At 38.9% G+C, this 12,413-nt stretch overlaps 3 non-coding genes across 3 annotated transcripts; all 3 read right to left on the bottom strand.

The window, feature by feature from the left end:
* Positions 1–5,089: 5,089 nt before the first annotated feature.
* TRNAS-ACU (transfer RNA serine (anticodon ACU)) lies at positions 5,090–5,163 on the bottom strand. Its single transcript has one exon. It is a non-coding gene; the product is annotated as a tRNA-Ser (tRNA).
* A 1,089-nt stretch (positions 5,164–6,252) lies between these two features.
* TRNAS-ACU (transfer RNA serine (anticodon ACU)) lies at positions 6,253–6,326 on the bottom strand. Its single transcript has one exon. It is a non-coding gene; the product is annotated as a tRNA-Ser (tRNA).
* A 2,265-nt stretch (positions 6,327–8,591) lies between these two features.
* On the bottom strand, positions 8,592–8,665 carry TRNAS-ACU (transfer RNA serine (anticodon ACU)). The gene has a single exon. It is a non-coding gene; the product is annotated as a tRNA-Ser (tRNA).
* Positions 8,666–12,413: the final 3,748 nt, after the last annotated feature.

Genomic DNA, 12,413 nt, shown 5'->3' with positions numbered 1-12,413 from the left:
CCATTTGAAGTTTTGTAGAGAGGTGAAGAGTCTGAGGGGGAGAGGTAGGGAATTCCAGAGAAGTGGTGCAGCACGTGAAAAATCTTGGAGGTAGGAGTGGGAGGAAGTAATCCGTAGGCAGGAGAGTCGGCGTGCATTAGCAGAGCGAAGAGGACGGGTGGGAGTGTAAAGCGAGATAAGATCAGAGATGTAGATGGGAGAGGAGTGGGTGAGGGCTTTGTAAGCAAGTGTGAGAAGCTTGAAATGGATTCTGAAAGGGAAGGGGAGCCAGTGAAGGACTAGTAAGAGAGGAGAGGTGGACGTAGTGCATTTGGTGAGGAAAATGAGCCGGGCAGCAGCATTGAGGATAGATTGGAGTGGAGAGAGGTATTTGTCAGGAATGGGGATCTCGAGTGATAAGGATACCTAAATATTTGATATGGGAGGGCTGGATTGTGAATTGTGCTAAAGTGGGGTTAGTGGCCAAGGACGGTGCTAAAGGAGTGATAGGAAGAATTTCTGATTTGTGTACATTTATTTTATATCCGGAAATGGGTCCAAAGGAGGCTACTATGTCTATGATTACCGGTATAGAAACTAAAGGGTTGGACACAAAGAGCAACATGTCGTCTGCGTAGAGTGCAAGTTTCAATTCCATATTTGCTAGGGGGATACCAGAGAAATCAGTAGATGACCGAAGAGCAAGTGCTAGGGGTTCTAGGGCGATGGCAAAGAGGAGGGGAGAAAGGGGACAACCTTGTCGTGTGCCTTTCTTGATCGGGAAAGGAGGGGATAAGTAGCCATTACAGGCAATTTGGGATGAGGAATTGGTGTATAAAGTCCGAATGAAGGATATGTATTGATCAGGGATTCTAAATTTGGTCACAGTGTCAAATAGATGTGGCCAATAGACAAGATCGAAGGCCTTCTCAGCGTCAATCGATAAGATAAGATTTGGGGAGTCAGTAGACGTCACTGAGGTTAGCTTTTGGGTAGCCGCCAGAACTTTGCGGACATTGCGTACCGAGTGTCTGCCCTTAATAAAGCCGGTCTGGTCCCGATGGATTATATGGGGGAGGAGGGGATTAAGACGTTCCGCCAAAATCTTGGTTAGGATTTTATAATCACAATTCAGTAGTGAAATGGGGCGATAAGAGCCAGGATAGGAGAGATCTCTGCCCGGTTTGGGAATCACTTTGATGATGGCAGAATTAAAATATGCAGGGACATTTTGAGTAATTAAAATATGGTTAAATACTGATTCAAGAACTGGGGTTACTTTATCAAGGAAAAAACTGTAAAATTCCCCAGAAAATCCATCAGGACCAGGAGCCTTGGCAGGTTTGAGTGACCTAATAGCCTTGCTTATTTCAAGAGTGGAAATAGGGGCAGTGAGGGATTCTGCGAACTCTCCCGGCAATTGTGGATAAGTGAGTTGGGACCAGGTATTGGTCAGCTTACGTTCGTCCATTACAGGCGAAGTTATAGGTGGGGTGCTGGGCGTAGGGTTAGGGGGGGCATAAATGTCTGTATAGAAGTCTGACATGACCTGAGAAATTTGCGCAGTGGATTTGGTAAGGGAGCCATCTTGTAGTTTGAGGGGGTGGACTATCATCGGTGTCCTGGTGCCATTGAGGATGTTGGTAAGGAGTTTACTCGTCTTATTACCGAATTTGTGATATCGATAATGAGAGGAGAAAGTCATCTTATCAGACATAGACTGAAGCAATTCTTCAAGAAGGGACTTGGCAGAAAGATATTTGGATCGTGTAGTAGTGGTGGGTGTCTGGACGTAAGAAGCATAGGCTTCCGTCAATGATTCCTGGAGGGTGGTATAAGAGTGGGAAAGTCGTTTTCGTAAGGAAGCCTCAAAGGCTAAAATAGAACCTCTCAGTACTGATTTGGCCGTCATCCAATAGAGTGAGGGGTCTGTAGCTAGAGTATGTTCATTATGGAAATTAAAATCAGTCCATGTCTGGTCTAAATGTTCTCGAAATTTCAGGGAGCTAAGGAGGTAGGCTGGGAATCTCCATGTTCTATATGGGGATAGCTCTTTTTTCGTGTAAAATGAGAAGGTGACAAGTGCATGGTCAGAGAGTATGATAGGGTGTATGGTTGTATCTTGGACTAGGGGGAAAAGAGAGGAAGAGGGGAAAATAAAATCTATGCGAGACAGTGTGTGGTGCGCTGCAGGTAGGCAAGTAAATTCTCTCTGGGTTGGGTGTAGGGCCCTCCATACGTCTATTAATTGGAGAGTTTTCAACAGTGAAGGAATCCCCAGGGAGGGGGGCGGGGTACGTATTCTTCGCGTGGAGGATCTATCAAGTGTGGGGTGAGCAGTCAAATTGAAGTCGCCACAGAGAATTATAGGGGCAGACATATGTGGGAGGAGTAATTTAATGAGCTTCTGGAGGAAGGATCTAGAATAGACATTGGGTGCGTAAATGGAGGCAAGCGTATACGTTGCGTTAAATAATGAGAAAGATAGTATCAATATCCTGCCTTCAGGATCAGAGTAAGAGGAGAGTATTTCTATAGGTAATGTCTTGGAGCTTAAAATTACAATACCTCTGGATTTGGAATTATAGGGGGCGGAGGCCAGAATTTTCCATTTAAGCATTTGGAGTTTCAAAATCTCAGGGGGTAAAAGATGGGTTTCTTGGAGACATGCAATATCTATTGACTGTTTTTGTAAGTATAATAAAACCTTACGGCATTTAGCCGGAGAGTGGATGCCACCGACATTGAAGGAACCTATCTTCAGCTCAGTCATATGTGTCTGGGTGAGGGGAGAATCCATCCATCTGGGTATAATTCTGCCGGGGCAAAATGGCGGTGAACCTAAATGAGAACAAACACGAGGAGAGAAAAGGGGAGGGAAACATGCAATGACAAGACATGGGGAATACATGAAAACATGGCAGTGGCATGGTCAACATGCCAGGAGTCCAAAGGACATAAATGACATTCCGCAAATGTAACAATAGATATAACTGTGGGCTGATCCCATATAGTAGGATAGCACTAGACAACTGTAGATACCGGAGCATGACAGGTGTTCAGGGACCCTGTAAGAAGGGCTAACGTGATGGACCTTAACAACAATGTTGAGGAAAACTATAATCTCTATGTCAAATTGAATTAAAGGGTGAGATTATAAGAAGGCCCAGATCAAACAGTAAAAAAGGGGGGGGTGGGGAAGGGGCTAGAGTAATAAACGGTGGACGCAGATATATTTCACATAATAACTGGGAGAAAGCGGAATTTTTTAACCATAAAGAGACAGTTCCAAGGGTGGCGAGAGTTCAAGCAGGGGTGTCAGTGATGTCAGCAGCGGAATCCTTACGGTTATCAGATAGGAAGGCGTGTGCATCTTCAGGCGTCGTGAAGTCGTAGTGGGTGTCATTAATGAAGATCCTTAGCTTAGCCGGATACATAAGGGCAAAACGTCGGTTCATGGAGACTAGCTTCGAGCAGATAGGAGAAAAGGATTTACGCATACGTGAAAGTTCCATAGAGAAGTCTTGGAAAAGGCGTAGTCGGTTTCCTTCCCAGATAAGGTTCTGAATCTTTTGCGAAGCCCTCCAGAATGCCACTTTGTGAAGATAATTTAAACATCTGAATAATGTGACCCTAGGGTGTGATTCATTCGGACGGGGTGGCGGGCCGACTCGGTGAACTCTTTCCACCACCAGGTCCTTACATTCCTCCTCGATGCCTAGTAGCTTAGGGAGAGTCACAGAAACAAAAGTTGCCAATGCTGGGCCTTTAACATTTTCAGGGAGCCCTACCACCCTGATATTATTACGACGTGAACGATTTTCAGCCTCATCAAGTTTGTTCCATAACTGATAATTTTCCTTCTGCAGTTTGATAATGTCTCCTTGTGCCAAATGCATATCATGACATAGCGCTCCTATGCGATTTTCAGAGTCTGAGACACTGGCAGTAAGGTGCTGCAGTTGCTGTGCCACAGCCTTAGATAGTAGAGGTGACATTGTGGATTTAATAGCATCCACGATGTCGCCATACGTAGCGGGAGTATCCGGGATGCGGCGTACCTGCGGAAGATCAGTGAGCTCCTGGGGTGAAGCCACCTTCTTAGAGGCCGGGGTGGACGGGGCCGAGGAGGCGTTCGGCGCCATGTTGGGATCGGCGCGACGCTTCTCCTGACGCGGCGGCTGCGGTTTCTGTGAGGCCCCCGGTGCCAGGTATTTGTCCATCGGGGAAGAGGGGGTAATGCGCTAGGTAGTGGTCACTGTGTGTAGCCGGGAACAGCTACGTATAAGCAGGTGAGCGGGTCCCTGAGCGGAGCAGCGTTTTCAAGCTGCATTCCGCATGCAGCCGGAAGCGGAAGTCCCATTTTAATTTGTTTTAATAGTATATTGATAGTATTGTTTTCTTTCAAAAATCCACTTAATTTTCTTTACCCTATTATTAAAATGGTTATTGACAAAAACAAACTACATTGTCACCAGAAGAGCAATACAAAATGTACAAGTGATATATTAAAATCATCTTTCCAGCTTGAATTTCAATGATGCATTGGGGCAACGATTTTGTGAGAAACATCTTCACCCTTAAATAAAGATTTTCTTAATTCCTTACCTGTGTGCTAATTAGATATCACCTTGTTTTCACATTAAACAGACTTCCACATGAGAAAGCAGCAAGGATGCAGTGGCGTTAATGTTTCCTGGTGTCAACCTGTATTATTTCAGTAGACATTGAAATGAGGATGCATCTTGCTGCCTTTCCAATGAAGCAAGTTTAATTTAGTAATAGGTGAAAAACCATCCCTACAAAGGTGTTAATCAGAGACTTGGCTTTGTGGACACTTTTCAGAGAACAAATTTGTTAGCATAAACATAAAGCCAGAAAATGAAGAGCTGTTTAATCACTCAATAGGATTTTTCTGCCAGCATTTTTCTTTTTCTCTGCAACTCACTGCTAAATTGTACTTCCTATCTGTTTTTTTTTATAAAATCACTTAATCAAATCTAACTCTGATTACATCAGAGAAGGCCAGGTACCCTACACCATAAGAGGGGGTTTGAAATTTTGACTTGACTACTTAAAGATCACCAAAATCTGATCACAAGGTCAATTACGTCCCTGGGTGGGATTAAACCACCAACCTTCTGGTTAGTAGCCAAACACACTAACTGATTGTGCCACAGAGACACTTTTCATAAGTGCATACTGACAAAGGCTAATAAGCATTCATCTAGAACGTTTCCTAGAAAAACTTTAAAAAGTCAATAATCTGGAGAGTTTTTGTAAGATGTTTCTTAAATCAACCAACGAAGAAACACATTGGTACTTTCCCATGATGAGTGAGTGCTTCAGGATCTCTTGCACTTACATGTGCAGCAGAGTACTGCAATGGAAGCATGCTGGGCCCATAACCCAGAGGTAGGCAGATTGAAACTATCCTCTGCTATATGCATTTTTTTTTTAATTAAAGTAATCCAAAACTGGGATTGATATTTTAGCTCTTTTATTTTTACTTAAAGTACAATAACTTTTACCATTTTAATTTGTTTTAATAGTATATTGACAGTATTGTTTTCTTTCAAAAATCCACTTAATTTTCTTTACCCTATTATTAAAATGGTAATTGACAAAAACAAACTACATTGTCACCAGAAGAGCAATACAAAATGTTCAAGTGATATATTAAAATCATCTTTCCAACTTGAATTTCAATGATGCATTGGGGCAACGATTTTGTGAGAAACTTCTTCACCCTTAAATAAAGATTTTCTTAATTCCTTACCTGTGTGCTAATTAGATATCACCTTGTTTTCACATTAAACAGACTTCCACATGAGAAAGCAGCAAGGATGCAGTGGCGTTAATGTTTCCTGGTGTCAACCTGTATTATTTCAGTAGACATTGAAATGAGGATGCATCTTGCTGCCTTTCCAATGAAGCAAGTTTAATTTAGTAATAGGTGAAAAACCATCCCTACAAAGGTGTTAATCAGAGACTTGGCTTTGTGGACACTTTTCAGAGAACAAATTTGTTAGCATAAACATAAAGCCAGAAAATGAAGAGCTGTTTAATCACTCAATAGGATTTTTCTGCCAGCATTTTTCTTTTTCTCTGCAACCCACTGCTAAATTGTACTTCCTATCTGTTGTTTTATAAAATCACTTAATCAAATCTAACTACATCAGAGAAGGCAAGGTACCCTACACCATAAGAGGGGGTTTGAAATTTTGACTTGTCTACTTAAAGATCACCAAAATCTGATCACAAGGTCAATTACATCCCTGGGTGGGATTGAACCACCAACCTTTTGGTTAGTAGCCAAACACACTAACTGATTGCGCCACAGAGACACTTTGCAAAAAGTACATACTGACAAAGGCTAATAAGCATTCATCTAGAACGTTTCCTAGAAAAACTTTAAAAAGTCAATAATCTGGAGAGTTTTTGTAAGATGTTTCTTAAATCAACCAACGAAGAAACACATTGGTACTTTCCCATGATGAGTGAGTGCTTCAGGATCTCTTGCACTTACATGTGCAGCAGAGTACTGCAATGGAAGCATGCTGGGCCCATAACCCAGAGGTAGGCAGATTGAAACTATCCTCTGCTATATGCATTTTTTTTTGTTAATTAAAGTAATCCAAAACTGGGATTGATATTTTGGCTCTTTTATTTTTACTTAAAGTACAATAACTTTTACCATTTTAATTTGTTTTAATAGTATATTGACAGTATTGTTTTCTTTCAAAAATCCACTTAATTTTCTTTACCCTATTATTAAAGTGGTAATTGACAAAAACAAACTACATTGTCACCAGAAGAGCAATATAAAATGTACAAGTGATATATTAAAATCATCTTTCCAGCTTGAATTTCAATGATGCATTGGGGCAACGATTTTGTGAGAAACATCTTCACCCTTAAATAAAGATTTTCTTAATTCCTTACCTGTGTGCTAATTAGATATCACCTTGTTTTCACATTAAACAGACTTCCACATGAGAAAGCAGCAAGGATGCAGTGGCGTTAATGTTTCCTGGTGTCAACCTGTATTATTTCAGTAGACATTGAAATGAGGATGCATCTTGCTGCCTTTCCAATGAAGCAAGTTTAATTCAGTAATAGGTGAAAAACCATCCCTACAAAGGTGTTAATCAGAGACTTGGCTTTGTGGACCCTTTTCAGAGAACAAATTTGTTAGCATAAAAACAAAGCCAGAAAATAAAGAGCTGTTTAATCACTCAATTGGATTTTTCTGCCAGCATTTTTCTTTTTCTCTGCAACCCACTGCTAAATTGTACTTCCTGTCTGTTGTTTTATAAAATCACTTAATCAAATCTAACTACATCAGAGAAGGCCAGGTACCCTACACCATAAGAGGGGGTTTGAAATTTTGACTTGTCTACTTAAAGATCACCAAACTCTGATCACAAGGTCAATTACATCCCTGGGTGGGAATGAACCACCAACCTTTTGGTTAGTAGCCAAACAGACTAACTGATTGCGCCACAGAGACACTTTGCAAAAAGTATATACTGACAAAGGCTAATAAGCATTAATCTAGAACGTTTTCTAGAAAAACTTTAAAAAGTCAATAATCTGGAGAGTTTTTGTAAAATGCTTCTTAAATCAACCAACGAAGAAACACATTGGTACTTTCCCATGATGAGTGAGTGCTTCAGGATCTCTTGCACTTACATGTGCAGCAGAGTACTGCAATGGAAGCTTGCTGGGCCCATTACCCAGAGGTAGGCAGATTGAAACTATCCTCTGCTATATGCATTTTTTTTGTTAATTAAAGTAATCCAAAACTGGGATTGATATGTTAGCTCTTTTATTTTTACTTAAAGTACAATAACTTTTACCATTTTAATTTGTTTTAATAGTATATTGACAGTATTGTTTTCTTTCAAAAATCCACTTAATTTTCTTTACCCTATTATTAAAATGGTAATTGACAAAAACAAACTACATTGTCACCAGAAGAGCAATACAAAATGTACAAGTGATATATTAAAATCATCTTTCCAGCTTGAATTTCAATGATGCATTGGGGCAACGATTTTGTAAGAAACATTTTCACCCTTTAAAAAAGATTTTCTTAATTCCTTACCTGTGTGCTAATTAGATATCACCTTGTTTTCACATTAAACAGACTTCCACATGAGAAAGCAGCAAGGATGCAGTGGCGTTAATGTTTCCTGGTGTCAACCTGTATTATTTCAGTAGACATTGAAATGAGGATGCATCTTGCTGCCTTTCCAATGAAGCAAGTTTAATTTAGTAACAGGTGAAAAACCATCCCTACAAAGGTGTTAATCAGAGACTTGGCTTTGTGGACACTTTTCAGAGAACAAATTTGTTAGCATAAACATAAAGCCAGAAAATGAAGAGCTGTTTAATCACTCAATAGGATTTTTCTGCCAGCATTTTTCTTTTTCTCTGCAACCCACTACTAAATTGTACTTCCTATCTGTTTTTTTTTATAAAATCACTTAATCAAATCTAACTCTGATTACATCAGAGAAGGCCAGGTACCCTACACCATAAGAGGGGGTTTGAAATTTTGACTTCACTACTTAAAGATCACCAAAATCTGATCACAAGGTCAATTACGTCCCTGGGTGGGATTGAACCACCAACCTTCTGGTTAGTAGCCAAACACACTAATGGATTGTGCCACAGAGACACTTTTCAAAAGTGCATACTGACAAAAACTTTAAAAAGTCAATAATCTGGAGAGTTTTTGTAAGATGTTTCTTAAATCAACCAACGAAGAAACGCATTGGTACTTTCCCATGATGAGTGAGTGCTTCAGGATCGCTTGCACTTACATGTGCAGCAGAGTACTGCAATGGAAGCATGCTGGGCCCATAACCCAGAGGTAGGCAGATTGAAACTATCCTCTGCTATATGCATTTTTTTAAATTAAAGTAATCCAAAACTGGGATTGATATTTTAGCTCTTTTAATTTTACTTAAAGTACAATAACTTTTACCATTTTAATTTGTTTTAATAGTATATTGACAGTATTGTTTTCTTTCAAAAATCCACTTAATTTTCTTTACCCTATTATTAAAGTGGTAATTGACAAAAACAAACTACATTGTCACCAGAAGAGCAATACAAAATGTACAAGTGATATATTAAAATCATCTTTCCAGCTTGAATTTCAATGATGCATTGGGGCAACAATTTTGTGAGAAACATCTTCACCCTTAAATATTTTCTTAATTCCTTACCTGTGTGCTAATTAGATATCACCTTGTTTTCACATTAAACAGACTTCTACATGAGAAAGCAGCAAGGATGCAGTGGCGTTAATGTTTCCTGGTGTCAACTTGTATTATTTCAGTAGACATTAAAATGAGGATGCATCTTGCTGCCTTTCCAATTAAGCAAGTTTAATTTAGTAATAGGTGAAAAACCATCTCTACAAAGTGTTAATCAGAGACTTGGCTTTGTGGACCCTTTTCAGAGAACAAATTTGTTAGCATAAAAATAAAGCCCGAAAATGAAGAGCTGTTTAATCACTCAATTGGATTTTTCTGCCAGCATTTTTCTTTTTCTCTGCAACCCACTGCTAAATTGTACTTCCTATCTGTTTTTTTATAAAATCACTTAATCAAATCTTACTCTGATTACATCAGAGAAGGCCAGGTACCCTACACCATAAGAGGGGGTTCGAAATTTTGACTTGTCTACTTAAAGATCACCAAAATCTGATAACAAAGTCAATTACGTCCCTGGGTGGGATTGAACCACCAACCTCTTGGTTAACAGCCAAACACACTAACCGATTGCGCCACAGAGACACTTTGTGAAAAGTATATACTGACAAAGGCTAATAAGCATTCATCTAGAACGTTTCCTAGAAAAACTTTAAAAAGTCAATAATCTGGAGAGTTTTTGTAAGATGTTTCTTAAATCAACCAACGAAGAAACACATTGGTACTTTCCCATGATGAGTGAGTGCTTCAGGATCTCTTGCACTTACATGTGCAGCAGAGTACTGCAATGGAAGCATGCTGGGCCCATAACCCAGAGGTAGGCAGATTGAAACTATCCTCTGCTATATGCATTTTTTTTGTTAATTAAAGTAATCCAAAACTGGGATTGATATTTTGCTCTTTTATTTTTACTTAAAGTACAATAACTTTTACCATTTTAATTTGTTTTAATAGTATATTGACAGTATTGTTTTCTTTCAAAAATCCACTTAATTTTCTTTACCCTATTATTAAAATGGTAATTGACAAAAACAAACTACATTGTCACCAGAAGAGCAATACAAAATGTACAAGTGATATATAAAAATCATCTTTCCAGCTTGAATTTCAATGATGCATTGGGGCAACGATTTTGTGAGAAACATCTTCACCCTTAAATAAAGATTTTCTTAATTCCTTACCTGTGTGCTAATTAGATATCACCTTGTTTTCACATTAAACAGACTTCCACATGAGAAAGCAGCAAGGCTGCATTGGCGTTAATGTTTCCTGGTGTCAACCCGTATTATTTAAGTAGACATTGAAATGAGGATGCATCTTGCTGCCTTTCCAATGAAGCAAGTTTAATTTAGTAATAGGTAAAAAACCATCCTTACAAAGGTGTTCATCAGAGACTTGGCTTTGTGGACACTTTTCAGAGAACAAATTTGTTAGCATAAAAATAAAGCCAGAAAATGAAGAGCTGTTTAATCACTCAATTGGATTTTTCTGCCAGCATATTTTTTTTCTCTGCAACCCACTGCTAAATTGTACTTCCTATCTGTTTTTTTATAAAATCACTTAATCAAATCTTACTCTGATTACATCAGAGAAGGCCAGGTACCCTACACCATAAGAGGGGGTTCGAAATTTTGACTTGTCTACTTAAAGATCACCAAAATCTGATAACAAAGTCAATTACGTCCCTGGGTGGGATTGAACCACCAACCTCTTGGTTAACAGCCAAACACACTAACCGATTGCGCCACAGAGACACTTTGTGAAAAGTATGTACTGACAAAGGCTAATAAGCATTCATCTAGAACGTTTCCTAGAAAAACTTTAAAAAGTCAATAATCTGGAGAGTTTTTGTAAGATGTTTCTTAAATCAACCAACGAAGAAACACATTGGTACTTTCCCATGATGAGTGAGTGCTTCAGGATCTCTTGCACTTACATGTGCAGCAGAGTACTGCAATGGAAGCATGCTGGGCCCATAACCCAGAGGTAGGCAGATTGAAACTATCCTCTGCTATATGCATTTTTTTTGTTAATTAAAGTAATCCAAAACTGGGATTGATATTTTGCTCTTTTATTTTTACTTAAAGTACAATAACTTTTACCATTTTAATTTGTTTTAATAGTATATTGACAGTATTGTTTTCTTTCAAAAATCCACTTAATTTTCTTTACCCTATTATTAAAATGGTAATTGACAAAAACAAACTACATTGTCACCAGAAGAGCAATACAAAATGTACAAGTGATATATAAAAATCATCTTTCCAGCTTGAATTTCAATGATGCATTGGGGCAACGATTTTGTGAGAAACATCTTCACCCTTAAATAAAGATTTTCTTAATTCCTTACCTGTGTGCTAATTAGATATCACCTTGTTTTCACATTAAACAGACTTCCACATGAGAAAGCAGCAAGGCTGCATTGGCGTTAATGTTTCCTGGTGTCAACCCGTATTATTTAAGTAGACATTGAAATGAGGATGCATCTTGCTGCCTTTCCAATGAAGCAAGTTTAATTTAGTAATAGGTAAAAAACCATCCTTACAAAGGTGTTCATCAGAGACTTGGCTTTGTGGACACTTTTCAGAGAACAAATTTGTTAGCATAAAAATAAAGCCAGAAAATGAAGAGCTGTTTAATCACTCAATTGGATTTTTCTGCCAGCATATTTTTTTTCTCTGCAACCAACTGCTAAATTGTACTTCCTATCTGTTGTTTTATAAAATCACTTAATCAAATCTAACTCTGATTACATCAGAGAAGGCCAGGTACCCTACACCATAAGAGGGGGTTTGAAATTTTGACTTGTCTACTTAAAGATCACCAAACTCTGATCACAAGGTCAATTACATCCCTGGGTGGGAATGAACCACCAACCTTTTGGTTAGTAGCCAAACACACTAACTGATTGCGCCACAGAGACACTTTGCAAAAATTACATACTGACAAAGGCTAATAAGCATTAATCTAGAACGTTTTCTAGAAAAACTTTAAAAAGTCAATAATCTGGAGAGTTTTTGTAAAATGCTTCTTAAATCAACCAACGAAGAAACACATTGGTACTTTCCCATGATGAGTGAGTGCTTCAGGATCTCTTGCACTTACATGTGCAGCAGAGTACTGCAATGGAAGCATGCTGGGCCCATAACCCAGAGGTAGGCAGATTGAAACTATCCTCTGCTATATGCATTTTTTTTGTTCATTAAA

This window comes from Pseudophryne corroboree, chromosome 8, assembly GCF_028390025.1.
Source record: "Pseudophryne corroboree isolate aPseCor3 chromosome 8, aPseCor3.hap2, whole genome shotgun sequence".
In the NCBI taxonomy this organism is placed as follows: Eukaryota; Metazoa; Chordata; class Amphibia; order Anura; family Myobatrachidae; genus Pseudophryne; species Pseudophryne corroboree.
Note: the sequence above shows the minus strand (reverse complement) of the source record. Positions and strands in the feature narration are given on the sequence as shown.